Source organism: Pygocentrus nattereri, chromosome 21 (assembly GCF_015220715.1).
Source record: "Pygocentrus nattereri isolate fPygNat1 chromosome 21, fPygNat1.pri, whole genome shotgun sequence".
NCBI lineage: Eukaryota > Metazoa > Chordata > Actinopteri > Characiformes > Serrasalmidae > Pygocentrus > Pygocentrus nattereri.
This window is the reverse complement of record NC_051231.1, coordinates 19,921,391-19,939,488: the sequence shown is the minus strand read 5'-3', so window position 1 is coordinate 19,939,488 and position 18,098 is coordinate 19,921,391. Positions and strand designations below refer to the sequence as shown.

The window sequence follows — 18,098 nt, the reverse complement described above, 5'->3', positions numbered from 1 at the left end:
CATTGTGTGAAAATTTCATAATGAACGGACGAGTACAAATGATCCAAAATTACATTGGAATAAAATCTCTTTACATCAACTTACATTAAAAGTTAAAGGGGAATGTCTTCTGAGTTTTTATATGTAATTTTGTAATAATGGTAAAATAGCAGTAAGCCAGAAAAAAAAAATCATCATCATCATCATCATCATCAATAACAGCTTAGTATTTTCTTAGTTTTTCTAGGGCGGAGACGTACATGCAGGGCATCTTAAGGCAAAATAGTTCCCAAAAAACCTTGTTTTTATGGTTTTAGTTTTATCAACATTACACATAAAACTCAGAAGATACATCAAGTTTTACTGACAATTTTGTGTAGAGAATAAAGATGACGACATTCATGTTAGGGACATTGTGACTCCTGGTTCTTATCACCAACAGTGTAAAAAAACATTCTACAATGTACTGTTTCACATCAAAATACTATGAATGATTTTATTGTATTATATTTTTGTACAAGTCTGTGGAATTCCCCCCATGTCAGTAGCTGTATAAGATGGCAGTGCAACATTAACCCATGCCTTAAGGGGGATGTACATATAGATTTAGCACATTTTTACCCAATGAGATGTAATCTCTGCCTATAGCAGTCATGTAGTATGATTTGATATGATATTATGCAGAATATTTGTGACAAGCATGTAAAAGCAAAAGAAAAGAAGAATCATAAGAAAGTGTCATTTGTTTCATGCACAAAGCACCCTTCAGTGTTGCAGTGCAAAGAAACAGTTCAGTACTTGGACTACAAATTCATAATAATTGCAAGAACAACAGCTCTTTTGTTGTTTTTCTTTTGTCAAAAACGATTAGGGTGAGAAAGTGAGAGCCTGTCTTCTTGTACACTTGCATTAAGCATAAGAAGTGTCACTGCTATTCACTGTGTGGTTCTTCTGGAACTAAAGTCTGCTTATGGCTGTGCTTTCTCTCTTAAAGTGATATAATGCCTCTCAAACTTTATATGAAATATGACAATCTGATTTTACCCATTTTATCATTTTATCACTCACTTTGTCATCAGAGAATGCTTTTCTTGAGTTTCCCTGTTTTTTTTCAAGATGTCCTTCCTCTGTTCTATTCTTCTGACCCATCCTATGAAGTAAGCAAAGGACAAATGCACTGCGTGATAATTTTTAATTTCTTTTCATGTGTGATATTAATTTATAGTGTATATGCATCTACACATTTCCACACACAACATACTACCTTTACCCTGTAGAAATACAATTGAATAGTCAGTGACATTAAGTCCAGCAGAATCACTCAGGGAATGAGAATAGTGATTTTAAACATTGTCCTGTTGGAAAATGTGAATGAAAGTCTGAACTGTGCAAGAAATGTCAATAAATTTCTCAAAAAATAATGGTTAAATAAAAAAGGTAATATACATTCTTATATGCAAACACTGTCCCTTTTATGTCCCATTTATGTTGAAAGATCTAAGCTATGAAAATGACTGGAGATCTGTATCCAAGGCTTCGGTCATCATGGATTTTTAAAGGGAAAAAAAGACGATCATTTGATTTCAAAATGTTCAGTGGAGATTAAGAAAGGTTTTCCCAGGCCTCTATATTGTCTGTTGTGTTCTTTTGATTTTATATAGTATTCTTTGGCATATGGTGTGTCTGGTTTAATAGACAGTCACAAGATTATGTTATACACTTGGAAGACATGGCAAAATTCTAATGCCAAAACGCTTTAAACATTTTCTTGATACACTACATCCTTTTTTAAGGTGTGGGTCCACATTGATGTTACAAGTGTAGAGGAAAAAAAGTCTCATTCATGCCTGAGAGAGCAAAATCCAGTGACTGGTGTTGGAGTAATAGTAGGCCAGACCCAAACCTGTTCTGTAGTGTTTTAAACTGCAGCCTGCCAGGCTTGGCTAACGCCAGGGTAATGTTAGTTAGCAATCTAAAGGTTCCACCCACTGCAGCACAGATTCCAATAACTAATGCTCAAATTACAAATAAATGATAAAGATTCTGAGAGCACAAAACTGAATGGCTGGTGTTGGCTTGACAGCCAGAGTCTAATGTATTCTTTACCTTAAACCTATTAGCTGTTGCTCAGCCACTCTTGTATGTAGTTTTCTTGAGAATTTCCTGGTTCTGATTTATCAGCACAGCAAATGGAAAAAGAAACCACAACCCATCTCACAAGTCAACACCAGCATGGAACACAACAGTGTGGCCCTGGAACCATTTGGCGCTACAGTGGAAAAGACGCCAATATGCACTGCAGTATTTTATTTCTGAGGTCTGATCATTTGGAACAGATAGACTGCACCAGTAGTGTCATGTTTAAAAAATACTATCCAAAACAGTTAATTCAATGACTGTTATTCAATGTTTCACATATGGCACTGCACTAAATGTATTTAAACAGGATTAATTATGCTCTCTTTGTAATGAATCATGCAGTTAGTCAGTGTTCATACTATTAATACCCATGATATTCTCAGAAAAAGATATTTTGACAAAATGTGATGTCATTTATCATGTCAACATTGTACATTGTCATTATTACCCACCCCAGTATATTATAATATTACTTTATGCATATCTACTGAATACAATGTCATTAATGCAGTGCAACCTTTGGTATCAGCATTGTTAATACAATGTAGGCCTGCCTGATTTTGCCCTATTTATTGGAAGTTAATATAACCTCAAAGCCAGTGCAATCAGTTTGCTTAAAAAAATAATACAATTTTGTGGTTAATATGAACCCCTTAATTACCATTTTCACCTTAGTCATTACTATTCTAGTAAGATCTTACAGTAATCTTGTTCTACACACAACCTGAGGTCCAGAAAACCGATTGCCAATTAAAACCTCAATGCAGTGTTTGCACACCATTCAATTAGAGGATGACACTAGGCTGCATGGCAAAGCCTAGCAGATGCAAATGAGTGCATGCATAATGAGTGTGTGATTTCCATTAGAATAAGATTTGTACAGTACCCATTTTTAGGCAGAATATGAAAATCAGTGTGGACCCTGTCCTTTAGGCCAAGCACCCTGATGAGCTTGTACATACAATCAAATTCAGTCTAATCTTGCATGTCATCAGCATATTTTAATCAGTTACCAAATTTCAAATTCCTAATGGTCTAGCAGAGATTAACTCTCTGGATTAACTTGATTAATTGCATACATGCATGTCAACAATAGCTGCCATCTTCTAATGTTCTGGGTAGTTTAATACACACCTGGCAGAATTAGGAATAGAAACTAATAGATAGAAAAAAAATAGAAACAGCAACCACACTTAACCATTTAATAGCTATTATATTTCAAAGAAAAAGCTAATAAAGTCAGAAGCTAATTAAACAAGATGTGAATGTAGTTGTGGTTCTATGAATGCAGGACCACCAGAAGAAATAATAAAATAGATGTGAAAAGAGAAATGGACCTAAAATAAAAATAAAATATATGCTCATATATGCCACAGGCATGTAGTGTGAGATCTTACACCAATAAAATAATACAGTAACGATGAAGTTTGACTGACAATTCTGATGGTCCTCCAAAATGCATACAACCTCAGCTACTCTCATAACTTTCTGTTTTATTCCTAATGACTGCCAGTGAAAGTACAAATCAACATAGATAATGAATACGAACAAAAGCATGATATATGATGTATGGGACTCACCTAATGTAAAGCTCATTTAGCTCCAAGTAGGACTGCCAAACTTACAGTGTGAGGGGATGCCAAACTTATCTTACAGAATCAGAAGAATATGCAAGGTGATATCTAAATAGCTACTGCACAGATTACCTCCACCTCTCATTGTGAAAGCTTGTTTTAACAGAAAAACTGCTTTATTCTTACCATTAATCCAGAAATACAGCTGATCTGTCTGATGAATGGCACTGGTATGATCCACATTATGATCCAACACCTGAATTAACCTGGATTAGGTCATTAGTAAAGGAAGCCAGTACCACTCAGACTGCACTGCAAACATAACAGTTTGACAGACAATGTATGCAGCTTGTGCGGTTAGCTTTAGCTGTGGTAATCTCCTAAAAAAAAAAAAAGCAAACTCCACTTGAAATGTGAACTTCTCTTACATCTTACTGAGAGGGAAGGTATTGCATGTCCAAGCAGCAGTGGAAACTATGGTCTGGCAGTACATCGTAATACCACAAATATAATGCCATAGCTACAGCTCTGAATTCTGCACATTTTAATTCTTCTAAAATGAGGGGAAATGTGGGTTAGGATTACATGTCTAACCAGTTATGCAGTAATACATTTTAGATCCAATGGGCTTGGCAAATGTGACAGGGATAACCACAGAGGGTAATCACTCAGGCCAGTGCTGTTAAATAAATTGAAGCTCTGTCTTATCTGACCAAAATCATCTAAGCCACTTTCTGTGGTAAAAGAGTCCCTGCCTTTTCAGTGCTTCTGCAATCTGCAAATCAGGGAAGAACAAATGACAGCAGGCAGTATGAGAGCTGAATGCATCCCCTCCTTGGAACAGTGCATAATCGAAGGTGAACTGGTAAGTAGGTTTAATATGTCTCAGGTGTAGTGGGAGATGTAATGTGAGCCCAGAACTCTGTAAACAATGTAGTCAGTGAAAAGGACAATTGTCCCAATTCACAGTAAGCTCCAAGGTATGTACATACTCTGTATCCACCGTGATTTGACTTGGTGTACATTAACCAGTTGTGTAGACAAGAAATATTTGTCATACTCATACCTACAGCCTGCCCACACTTTATGGACATCTTCAACATTAGTGATAAGCCAAAGGGCTCAACCTTGAAAGAAATGAGGCATTGGCTGTTGCAAGCTGACATCACACGAACCTTGTATATATGTAACATGAGAAATGCCAAGCAATTTAAGAATGAATTTAACCTGTGAAGATTCAGTTTGGAGCAAAGTTTTGGTCTTTTCTGGGGACCAAAACATAAATCGGAGACAACTCTTCAAACTGAACAGTAAGGTCAGCACTTCTTCAATGTATAATTTGTATTCCCGTGAAACACCAGGTGGTGTAGGAAATGCACCATTACTGGCTTAATGCTCCATTCTGAGTCATTTTAATTTTGGTAGCATTTGGGTGGGCACCAGAGGCAAGACCTGGGAGGTGAGGTCATGTGGCTCTGTGAGATGGTCTCTTGATTGACCACTAAGGTTATCAAAGGGCAAAACTATCCAAATTGGCAATATTAGTGGTGGTCAAAGTGTTTAAAAAAAAACTCCAATCAGAAGCTGAGATAGACACTAACTAGTTAACAGGGATGCTGCACTGGAGAAGCTGGTAGGCAATAACCTGAGCAATTACAGTTTGGTGATAGTGAGGGGCTCTTCTGGGGAAACCAGTGGCAGATGTTTAACTAGTTAACCTCTGGGGAAACCAGAGGTAGGCCAACAGCTAGTAATAGGGCTCAGTGAGGAGTTTGACCAGCAGTATAAGGCCAGGCCAGTTAAGTCACATCCCGTGGAGGATTGTAAGAGCTGTGAAGCTTTGACTGAGTTTCCAAGCTACATGTGAGCAATTGCAGCTGTTGACCTGTGTCACTGTGATGAGATTAAGGCTGTGCTGTGGCTGACCTCATGTCACTGCATAACTTTATTGGTATAATATGCCAACCTGCATGTAGGTGTGTAAGAGGTGTCCTCTGTGCTTCTCTTTCTGAAATGAAACTAATCCATGATGCTGTCAGCATCATGCTGTCAATGGAACTCAGGAATTCCTTCCTCGCCCAACATTAAGTCCCCGAGAGAGAGAGAGAGAGAGAGAGAGAGAGAGAGAGAGAGCGTTTATCTCCTTCTTAATGTTGTGTCACAGCATCATGCTAATCAGTCCAGAGCTAGATTAGGAGATACTGCAACATCTTACCTGAATGCCATCAAAACAGAGCCTTAGTGTGCATTAAGAGCATATTAATGTTGCTCTTAACTTGAGAGAGCATGATCCACAGATCTCAGATGCTGCATCACCACCAACGTGCACAGTCAGAGCTGAGTGTGACATGTGTGAATGATGCAAATGAATTTTTATGAAGAAATCTCTTCACTGTGGAGCAGAACTGTGTTCACCGCTTCAAAAGGGGCATGGTTTAGGCTTTCACAAAACATGTCAGTCTTGTCATTTTATCTTTCAAGATCTTAGCGAAAGTATTGTTGCCTCGCTACGTTTGAAATTCATGAGGCTCTCCAGTTAGTATGCATGCACTCCAAATTCTCATCTGTGGACATAAAAGAAAAAATCTAGGTCTATTAGCAGTATATTTCTTTCATTACACTGAAGGTAAAGTAATGGCAGTGGCTTCTATATATCCTTGCAGATAACAGGCTACGTAAGCCAGTGTCTGTAGTTATGAGCTTTAGTGCAAATACGTAATTCAAATTAGCCGCTCGTTTATTCAGTGTCTAGGTTTGAATCCTGTCCCTAGACACTTTGCAATACAGCACCTCGCGCTGAACGGTGACTGGCTTCCTCAGGGTACCATAGAAACGGGGTTCCGTGTGCGAGGCTACGTGGAGCTCATTCGGCTGCGAGGTTGTGAAGGGAGAACATCTCCAAAGTGGGAGCGCGGCAGAAACTGATCAGAAAGCGAGTTGGAATACTGCAAGGCAGAGGGAAAAGAACTCTCTTCGCGGTAAGAAATCACAGTTTCCATCAAGTCATATGTGGTTTCGTTGTTTCAAAGCCAATTCAGTGTGGTAAAGGAAAGGCTGCGCCGTAGTGTGGCGAATGTGTTTTTTTAACTTGTAGATGCCGAGGTAGCAGTTTTGAGTGTTCTCAGGCTATATGCTGGCTATGTGTCTCATTCCGAACTGAAACGTCTTAATAGAGTCAGTATTTTTTCTTTGGATAGCGTTTATTGTTTGAATGAATGGCTTCTTTAATAGTATGCAGCAGCCTGATTAAAAATCAGTGGCGTATCAGATTCAACTTTTTTTAAAGCAGTTTTTCGTTTTCCTTGTTTTAAAGCTGCTTCTTTCTTTTCTGTCTTCTTTCTTTCATCTCTATCCGAGACTTTTCGTTATGTGTGGAAAAAAGTCTTTACTGCCGTGTTCAGTTGTTTACTTGTGCATTTTCCTGCATGTTGAGCTGATCTAAATGCTTCTCCATAGTGCTTCGGTCCATTAGCTTTGAGCGCGTTGTTAAAACACACTGCAGCGAACGCAGGAAACACTTTCGTCTTTTGTACTTTATTCAGAGCAGCCCCGAGCCCTCTGCAGAAAGCAGCAGGCATGAATGTCTTGTGCTGCACACAAGCACACTATCCCTTAAAGTGCAGCCTATAGAAGCGCATAAGGCGTATGTGCATGGGGGCGGGGGGTGGGTTGGATGCTGAGGTGTGTATGTGTACATTAAGGGTGCTGCAAGTGCAGCGACCTGCTTCTCTGGTGCAGTGACAAGCCAGTCCATCTCAGCATGGTGCACACTGGCTCAGTACCTCTGCACCTCAAAGAGGGTCTTAAAGAGTCCAGGTGTTTCTAGATGCACCTCCTTTTCTGCTGCAAATGTTTGAATGGGTGATGTTCTGTTAAGCTTTGAATGGAGCGCTGCCATCACCCCCTCTTGATATTACACTAGCCAACTGAATCAGGATGTAATTGACAGTGACAGTACTGTTGCTCACATCAGTTCTGCAGCTGCCCCGAGCTCACACTCAACAGCCCATCACTGTAAACAAAGTGGAACGATGGAAGACACACGCACACACACACACACACACGCACGCGCACACACACACACACACACACACACACACACTCAATGCAATTTGAAGAAGGAAATGCTCAAAAGGAGTATTTTGTACAGCAAAGTGCAAGAATGTGTCCCAGTTCTTTGTAGTGGAATCTGTAGAGTCTTGGTTTATATTTTATGCATTCGGAGCTGAGGGCTGTGAAACTGCTACAGTTACCGCATGCAGAAAACACTGCTGTTATCTGCAGGCCCTATACACACCACCAGGTTCAGGTTGACTCCACTACTATGCAGTTAATGTTTGATTCTACAGTGGCCTACATGAAATGTGATTATGTTTTCATGAGAACTTCTTGTTTCACTGCCTGAGCTGTTATGCACACTCAAGTCTCCTGACAGTACATTAAGTAACTCTAATAGAACTGGATATGATATCTACACATTCCTAAAGTGCCATTAAGGAGACCGCTGATTTGCTCACAATGATAAAATAAGTCATCCAGGGCATTCAGAATCTGATGTGGCTTTATTTGATTGAGCTTGAAACCAAGGGATCAGGCTGTCATGATTACCCAATTAAATTGGATTGCTTGATTAAAAAATGATTAGTTAAATTTGAGTTACTCAATAAACTGCCACTAATTAGTTTCGCATGAATGCAATGCGTGCTTCAAATTCTTTTGCTGGTTCCTTTTTCTGTAAAATAATACTCTGATGAACCTGCTTAAACCACGTCAGGCAGACTTGTGTGTGTGTTTAAGGACCCAGTATGGGGTACTATTAACTTTAAACATGAACAATACCTCATAGTGTAGCTGAGTGGGCAGCCACTTTATGCTGAAGTCTGACACTCCCACAGAATTCTAATCCCCTTGATATGTACAGATATAACGCTTTTGTTATTTTTATTATATATATTATCAGTTTGAAAATTCAAGATTATTTATGAAAAGTTAAGAAATTGTGGCCGTAATTCGTAGCTTCCATAAACCTGCATGATGTGTGTGCGTGCGAAGGGTAGTTGGAATTACACTACATCTGTTGTCTAAAATGGTTGCCCCTGGCGTTCAGCTACATGGTGAAATTTTGTTCATTTCTATTAGTCTCAATAACAAAACACAATACTTTTTGTCTTGTTTTCTCAATACTTTCATTCTTCTTCCACTTTCCCTTATATAATTTTTAAATATGTCTTTAATAGTTTTGGTCTAAAATGTAACTTAACATTGTCATTATTATTATTATTATTATTATTACTATTATTAAGTATTCATATAAATGATTTGAGTGAGAGTCTTTAAATTGTGGAAGTGCATTTAACAAGCATCATAATAGATGCATGTAAAATGATGCTTTGTTATTATCCTGCACCATCAGCCTAACACGTCTGTGCTGTTAATTAGAAGGCTGTGTGCAGCAAGGCTGTGGTGTGTTTTATTAAAATCTTTTCTCAAGGGGTTTCAGTGGAAGTTGTGGATTGGCATCTTCTTTTTCATTGAGATCTACAGTGAGCATAACAGTAGCTCAAGCTGCAGCATGTGGCAAGTTACAAATTAAAGAGTAAATACTTCAGTTCGCTTTTTTTTAGTCACCTGCACTCTTAAAAAAAAGGTGCTTTCTCACAGAAGAAACACTTTTGGTTCCCTAAAGCAGTAGTTCCCAAATCAGTCCTCAGTGTGCACCCCTCAGATGGGTCGCATTTTTGCTCTAATCAAGCTCACAAAATACCTGTATCAGGTGTTTTCCTAGACTAGATTAAGTGACCCTTATTAGTCCCACAATGGGGAAATTTCACATACATACTAGGGTGCAGTGAGCACACTTGCCCGGAGGGGTGGGCAGCCCTATTCACAGCACCCAGGGAGCAGTAGGGGGTTCGATGTCATGCTCAAGGACACCTCAGTCATGTACTGAGAGATTGAACTGGAAACCTTCTGGTCACAGGGCCGGTTCTGTAACCTCCAGCCCACAACTGCCACCAGGGTTTGTAATGGTTTGGCTCAGGAGGTTTGTCAGGATATGACAAAAATTTAGACTGTTTGGGGGAGTTGATGACCGGTTTGAGAACTATTGCCCTAAAGAACCTTACAGTGGATGGTTCTTCAAAGCACCATTTATTTGTAATTAAGATGTGCAAGTGTGAAGAATCTTTTGAAAGTTCAAATAATGGCCTTTCGGCTCTAGATGGATATTGTAGCCAAGACTACAGTTAATACTTTGATGCTAATATTTGGTTGTAATTTTCATCTTCAAAGGCCTACCTTTAAATAGCCAAATATTCTCTCCTGTGGGCTCCTCGTTGTTGCTTTTCACTGCAAGCAGAGCTTTTCAAGTGTTCTAAAATGGAAAAAAGAAAATATCAAAACACATGGCAAAAAATGTGTCATACTTCTTTCTGTACTACTATTTCTTTCTGTAAGAGAGAGGACAGTTAGGTAGGAAAATTACAAATATGCATTAAAATATACAAACTCTCACTGCTGATTCATTGAAAAGTTACATTTTAATAAAAGGTTTTAAAAAAAATAGAGTTTAACCAATGAATCTTGACAGCTCTGCACTGTAAAAAGTGGAACAGGGCAGAAGCCTACTGGAGTGCTTTTGAGGCTGGAATTGATTTAAAACATTGGTTTTGTTCATCTAAACAATTTTTAAAGGATTTGTTTGAGTTGAACAAAACTAGGTGTATTGCTTGTTACACATTTAAGTATTTTTTCACTTTCGTTGAATTGACTTGAATTGACATCTTTTATTTTGTACATTTGATACTTAACATTAATTTCCTGCTTATAGTATCAACACGATCTGATGTGTATCACCAGTATGGCATCAGCTCTCTCTTTAGTGAGTAAGAACCATTTAGGTTTCTCTCACCTGACAATTAGAAATGTAAATACTTTACTGGTGGCACCTTTGCAGACTTTGAATTATGTCTTAGTAAGAAAGATAAGGGCTTGATAAAAATTGTCCCTTTAAAAAAAAGTGAGTTCTTTGAGGAACTATTTTCTCTCTGTATTCTAAGCAGCAGTGGGTTACCTAAAATACCTTTTAAAAAGGTTCTGGGACAGGGACAAAAAGGCTATATAACATTCTTACATTTTCTTCGATCAAATCTTCTGTAACACAGAAATTTGTATCTCCTGATGAAAAACCTGCCATGTTGTTTGGCCTTTTGTCCTTTGGCTCTAGATTGATATTGTAGCCTAGGATACAGTCAACGTTCTGATGCTAATACCTGGTCACAATTGTCATCTTCAAAGGCCTACCTTTAAATAGCTCAATATTCACTCTCATGGGGACCTTGCTGTTGCTTTTTAAGATGAGTTGACAGGGAGATTTGGGGATATTTGTGCAGCTGATTGGTCCCATTGGCCCCTCAGTCCAGTTCCTTCTGTGAATGACTGCCCTTGTCCCTCAAAAGGGTTGAGCCTGCCCTTTTCCTTGCTTATCTCTGGCTTGCACTCCCCCAGTCGCCAGCATAACAAATGCCAATCTAACCCACTTTCACCAGAGAAGGAAGGTGAAGGCCCACTTGGAGTGGCTCATGCCTTGATTTTCTTAGCTTATCTGTGAGGGACACTGTCCTGCATAATGCCTTCATTACTGAGACTATTCTTGTCGTCATGAGGGTTGAGAACAACGCTTTTGTGGGGTTTTTTTGCATGTAATGAGCTGTGTTTCTCTTAGTAGTCCCTGTTTACACTTCCTGTTTCACTCATTTCTGTTAAGCATATACGGACTTGAAGGAAGCTAAGAGGGCGAGGAACATGTTAATATCTTATTAAGAAGCAAGCCAGATTTTGCTGCCTTGTTTAATTACTAGGATTATTTCACCAAATTTTGATCTTGCTCTGTTAATGATGTGGCTAAAGAGTCTAATTAAAAGTTGAGATTAATTACATTTTTTTTTCCAGATTTATTCTTCTGCTAATGTCTTGGGATTAGTGCTTTATTTTTACCTGGATCTTATGAAAAAGACTCAACTAGGGCAATTATTATCAATTATTTTAGTAACTGTGTTGCTATATTATTGAAGTTTTCATTAGTATTTATTTAAATTAAAATTTTTATCTATTTCAATTTAGGTTCCGTTTGTTAGTTTTGCTTTTTAATATTTTATTATTATCTTGTTATCAACTAGGGTATAAATTGAAGGTCAGAAATCCACTTCTAGACCATCCTTCATGGGGAGCAGTCATGGGCTGGAGGTTAGGGAACCAACTCGTGACCGGAAGGTCACTGGTTGAATTCCCAGAGCCGACAGCACATGACTGAGGTGTCCTTGAGCAAGACACCTAACCCCCAACTGCTCCCCGGGCACTGCAGATTGGGCTGCCCACCGTTCCAGGCAAGTGTGCTCACTGCCCCCTAGTGTGTGTGTGTGTGTGTGTGTGTGTGCTCACTAGAGCGTATGTGGTGTTTTACTTCACGGATGTGTTAAATGCGGAGGTGAAATTTCCCTGTTGTGGGACTAATAAGGGTCAGTTAATCTTAATAATCTGAAACTCGAGAACACTCTTTAGGTGTGTTTTTATTACAGTGAACAGTGATTCCATTTTCATATTTTGAATTTTATTACAGTTAACAGGTACATCTTAATTTTTATTTTGCTAACGTTATTTAGTAAGAATAATAATCTCAATTAGTAATGAAGTAGTTTACTAATTATTCTCGAGACTGATTGAGTAATCAGTAATCAGAGATTGAGTAATAAGAAGGCCAAACTGTACTTAACTGAACAATGATAAACCACGCAGATTGCAGATTACTGGAGATAAAAGATAAACTATAAAAGTTCCTTAAAAAAACTCTTTATTAAACATTTATAAAAGCACAGTGTACCAAACATTCTGACTCTGTTTCTTAGTGTAAGAGAGAACAGTAGGAGAACCAGCATACAGATAGCCAAATAATCATTGATGACTCATCAAGAAGGTACCTTTTTAATAGATAATTTGAGTAAATTGAGTAATTGTAATTAGTAAGTAATTATGACAGCCCTAAATCTAACATACAGAAATTAATAGAATACAGGGGTGGAGCAATTCTCAACCAGAAAATGCCAAATGGTATCTTGAGTTACATCTGAGTTATGTACATGAAATCTGACAGAAATATATAAAACTTTTGTTATTCCATTTTTTCAAAAACAATTTCTTGACCAGAATGTTAAGAATCTGTATAATGTTAAGGATACACTTGGAGACACAATGAGATGCTGAAAAATGTGCAGTGGCCTTAAACCAGCATGTAAAAAAGCACAGAAGGATCAGTGAGAGACTGTCATCCTAAAACACCTGTAAACAGCTGCCTCACCTACACAAAGAGGTAGTATATTATTTAATAATAAGAATAAATAGTAATAATAATTTATTCTGTTACAATTAAAGTGTGTACTGTACATGGACATTTAACATGACATTCATATCACATTTATATCATATCACTAAATAAATTGAAAGTAAAACTATTCTGTTATATAACACCAGCTACTCAGGTAACTTATTACAGCCAAAGCCAGTTAACTACAAAGCTAGACAAGCTTGCTGATTTGCCTGGGGTATTTTAGTGAGGTTGCAAATCTCATTATGTTAGTTCAATGTGCAGAAGTGTTAGTGGGCATGTAGCGTATGTAGCAATAATTCTTCTTTGTCCTTGGTATTCAAATAACATTGATATTCAGGGGACATTGATATTTTCCTGTTCACAAAACAGCTTAGAGCCAGGGTGTGTCTGTATGCGAATGAAAAACTGCAAAATAGAACATTTCTTCTGATTAGTGCATTTGCTGCTATGAAAGAAGTATCAAAATATACTAGATTCACAAATTTCATTATGTTAGGAAAAACATTTTCAACTTGTGTATATATTGTTCATTGATAAAACTAATTTAAAGAAGTGTATTAGTTCAAATAAGTGGTCCTTTTCCATCCTTAGAAGCATTATCGAATGGAGTGATAACATGAGAGCAACCATTATGGTGTGGAAATGAGATTCTATGCTCAGGAGACAGACATTACATCAGGCTTACCTGAACACGAGGTTATCATAGTCCAGCCTCAAGTCATCACAGTAATTTTGTGAATTTTGTCTGTACATCACATGCTTTCATAAGGTGATGTTAAAGTGGTATGTTTCTGCATTGTTTTTTGTGCAAGCACAATACTACCTTACTATATGGCTGCATTAAAGCATGTTCAGTATTACACTGTAAACTGCCCTGCATGTAGAGGATTACAGTTGTCACAAGGGTGTACAAGGAAGCTGTATGAATGGCTGCGAGCTAATGTCAGGAGCACTCTTCAGTGGATTTCATGTCTTTTTGAATGCGCAGCACTGTGAAAGAGATTGATATTGGATGTGCTCACAGTCTTATGAGATAGGAGGTGGTTTTAGGCCACTTGGAATTATTTGCCAGATCTTCTCACTGATGCTGACTCTTGTGATTTACCACCCCATGTTAAATCAAAGTACTAGATTATTACAGCTTTTTTGCAGCCACGGCCGTAGTTTACTTTGAAAGAATTCTGCATCCACAATCAGTCATAATGAAAAAGAATGGATGAGAACAGCAACAATGCTTCCTCCTACTAAGCCACTGTTACTGGAAATAATCGAACGTTTATGGTGAGCACTGTCCATATGATGAGGCACAGGGCAAAAGCGCTGCTGAACATAGCATTTGATGCTAACCATATTGAATTAGTATAACCCACGCCTTAACAGCTATAACTGCAACTATTGCTATCAACATTGCTACTAACATTTTTTTTGCGCTGAATCCTTTTTTTTCCAAAGTAGGCAAGTTAATGTAGGGTTTGGGAAATTACTAATGGACAGGTTTCTATGGAGACCAGATAAAATTTGAAGGCACTTGAAGAGGGGAGAAACCCTGGGGCATTGGTTGCTCTCTGCCTTTGATACCAAAGAAGACTTAATTAGATTTATTGGTCCCAGGAAATGCTACACAAGTCCTGGGTTTGCTTCAGCCTCAGCTAGGAGTGCAGGAAATACATTTGTCTCTCTCTCTCTCTCTCTCTCTCTCTCTCTCTCTCTCTCTCTCTCTCTCGCTCTCTCTCTCTTTCTCTCTGTCTGTATACCTCTCTCTTTAAAAGTCTTCTTTAATATGTTTGTTCAACAGGCTTATGTCTTGCATGTTTCTTGTTTTCTTTTCCCTGAATTGTTTCTCCCTTGATTCATCTGCTTATGATGTCTAGGTATGATGTAATTATGATGTAGTTTGCTTATGGCTGTTTGTCTAAGGATTGCATTTTGTTTCAGATCCCTTCTCCTATTTTTAAGATACCATTCAAATGAATGAATATAGTTTGAATGTACACATACTCACCCATTAAAGGAGCCTTATCCTAAACATTTTAGCAATGTTTACATGCTGCATCAAAACAAAACAAAAAAAAATGTTTTTGCATAATATGGGTCCCTTAATACTGTTTGTATTACTGTCAGATTGTAGTGCCAGGAAGGTCCATATTTTTTTTCTTGCTGTGTTTTGTCTGCAGCCAGATATCACTGACATTGATGCGACCTTGTTGCTAATCATGAGTCAATCGAAAGCATAAGCTCTGTAATGGCTGTATAACCTTGCATCACACAATATCTCATTTGAGACAGAAGAGAGAGTCTGGCTGTCTGAGAATCTGATGCATCTCTCACTGATCTGCTGAGCTTTGAAATCATCCCACCTCTAAATCTGAAACTCCCGTTAATGTATTCAGAGCAAAATGTAACACTGAGAAGTTTTTTTTTTCTGCTGAAACAGGAGATTCATACACCTGTTGTAGAATGTGGAATGATATTACAGTCAGAATAGCATAGATCAGGGGTATTTAATTCATATTCAGTAAGGACCAGTTTGAGAAAATTTCCTCAAGCAAAGGTCCAGAACATCATAATGTCTAACTTACATAATGATTTATGGCCATATACTGTATACTATATAGCCTAGTAGGTATATCAACATCTTATGTACTCAAGAACTGAATTTCAAACAAAATAAAGTACAATTCATTAATATTTCAAGAACATTATTTATTTTCAGTCACTTTTCTCTTTTTAGAGCACACCATGTAGAATAACCTCCCTCTGACTCACTTTCTTCTCCGACTGCTGTCTCACCTCGTCCCTCCCCTGTATGTGTGTTACTCATTTGAGTCTCAGTACTCATCGTAATGCACAGATCTGATTGGCTGAGTAACGTCACGTGTGATATTTACAACACATGCAATTGGTCTGGGAGTTTCCCAGGACAATAAACCAGTACTGTAAAGGCTACAACAGCAACGCTAATTAAAATAGCACCACTCCATCAAAATTAAATAATTCTCTACAGTTTATCGGTTATAGGTCCAGGTCTGCATAGGACAGAGTTTGAAGTCGGTTTGAATGTGCATATATTAGTCTATTAAAGGGCTTATATCTTCCATTTTTCTTGTATTTTTGTGAAAAGGCAACACCAGAATAAATAGAACCATGCTGCTTTACAAGGTAGTGCAATATAGCAAAGTTTTATTACAGGAGGTTGCAAACTTTTGAGATTTATCTGGCATGAGATTGACAAAGACTGACCAAACCTTTTCCATGAGATCAATTTATTTCTTTGCTTGCTAGCCTGAAACAGGACTGTGGTTAGATGACCTTCAGCATTCAGGAAAACTACAAAACTCAGTAGAGAGGGATGACACAGAATGGCTTACACAGACAAAGTAGCAGTCTTTCCTAAATAACATTAGCAGGTATGTACACTGCTGTCAGATTTTTGTTGTTTTCTTATTAGCCATGAGGCTGTCTTGCATCCTTTTATTTCTTTTAGCCCTTGTTAATGAGTAAAAGCCAGTTTGAAATTTACTCTTGTCTGGTCTCTTGCTCAGTCACCATCTCTTCTTTGCTTCCTTCGGCAACATTTTCTTTAGTCTCTTTGCAGCCTCTGACATACTGGGAATACTAAGCTGACTTCTTCTTGTAGCTAGTTGAAGATGCATAGCTGTTGGTGTGTGGCATGGTGCCGTGCCTGCTCTACCAAAGTTACATAGTGCTATAGCAGACATTCTGGAGTGGCAATGACAATTATGCGTTCTCCCTATTGTCAGTATATCAATAAAATTATTTTAAAGCTATAAGGTACATAAGGTTTTTACATAATGTTGCTTTAACATACTACCTCCCATATGTTTTGCAATTGACTGTATGTAGTCACAGTAGTCTTGGCCAGGTCCATGCCAAACATGCTGAACCCCATCTGATCCAAACAAATTAATCTTAGTTTCATCTGACCACAGAATGTACTGCCAATGTTGATCAGGCTTCTTTTCATGTTCTTTTCATAATCTAAAAAAAAAATCCGGAAATCACAATGTATGATTTTTAAATTATTTATTTGTGTGTTACTGCTGCAAATAAGTATTTGAACACCTGTCAATCAGCAAAAATTCTGGCCCTCAAAGACCTGTTAGTCCACCTCTAAAAACTCCCCCTCCACTCCACTTATTATTCTAAATTAGAAGCACCTGTTTGAGGTTGTTAGCTGCATAAAGACACCTGTCCACCCCACACAATCAGTAAGACTCCAACTACTAACATGGCTAAGACCAAAGAGCTGTCCAGAGACACCAGAGACAAAATTGTAGACCTCCACAAGGCTGGAAAGGGCTACGGGGCAATTCACAAGCAGCTTGGTGAAAAAAGATCAACTGTTGGAGCAATTATTAGAAAATGGAAGAAGCTAAACATGACTGTCAATCTCCCTCAGACTGGGGCTCCATGCAAGATCTCACCTCGTGGCGTATCAATGATCCTAAGAAAGGTGAGGAATCAGCCCAGAACTACACAGGAGGAGCTGGTCAATGACCTGAAGAGAGCTGGCACCACTGTTTCCAAGGTTACTGTGGATAATACACTAAGACGTCATAGTTTAAAGTCATGCATGGCACGGAAGGTTCCCCTGCTTAAATCAGCACACATCCAGGCCCGTCTTAAGTTTGCCCATGACCATTTGGATGATCCAGAGGAGTCATGGGAGAAAGTTCTGTGGTCAGATGAGACCAAAATAGAACTTTTTGGTCTTAATTCCACTCGCCGTGTTTGGAGGACGAAGAATGATGAGTACCATCCCAAATACACCATCCCTACTGTGAAGCATGGGGGTGGAAGCATCATGCTTTGGGGGTGTTTTTCTGCACATGGGACAGGACGACTGCACTGTATGAAGGAGAGGATGACCGGGGTCATGTATTGCAAGATTTTGGGGAACAACCTCCTTCCCTCAGTTAGAGCATTGAAGCTGGGTCGTGGCTGGGTCTTCCAACATTACAATGACCCAAAGCACACAGCCAGGATAACCAAGGAGTGGCTCC

At 38.4% G+C, this 18,098-nt stretch overlaps 1 protein-coding gene across 4 annotated transcripts in view; it reads left to right on the top strand.

The window, feature by feature from the left end:
• Positions 1–18,098, top strand: part of syt6b (synaptotagmin VIb) — a 63,598-nt gene that overhangs the window by 18,177 nt on the left and 27,323 nt on the right. The window contains exon 1 of one of the 4 annotated variants that reach the window (XM_037532021.1): positions 6,464–6,670. The exons of the other annotated variants lie outside the window; for them this stretch is intronic. The gene's annotated coding sequence lies outside the window, so the exon portion shown is untranslated. Of the gene's footprint in view, positions 1–6,463; positions 6,671–18,098 lie in introns of those variants that run through there. 4 annotated transcript variants of the gene reach the window in all.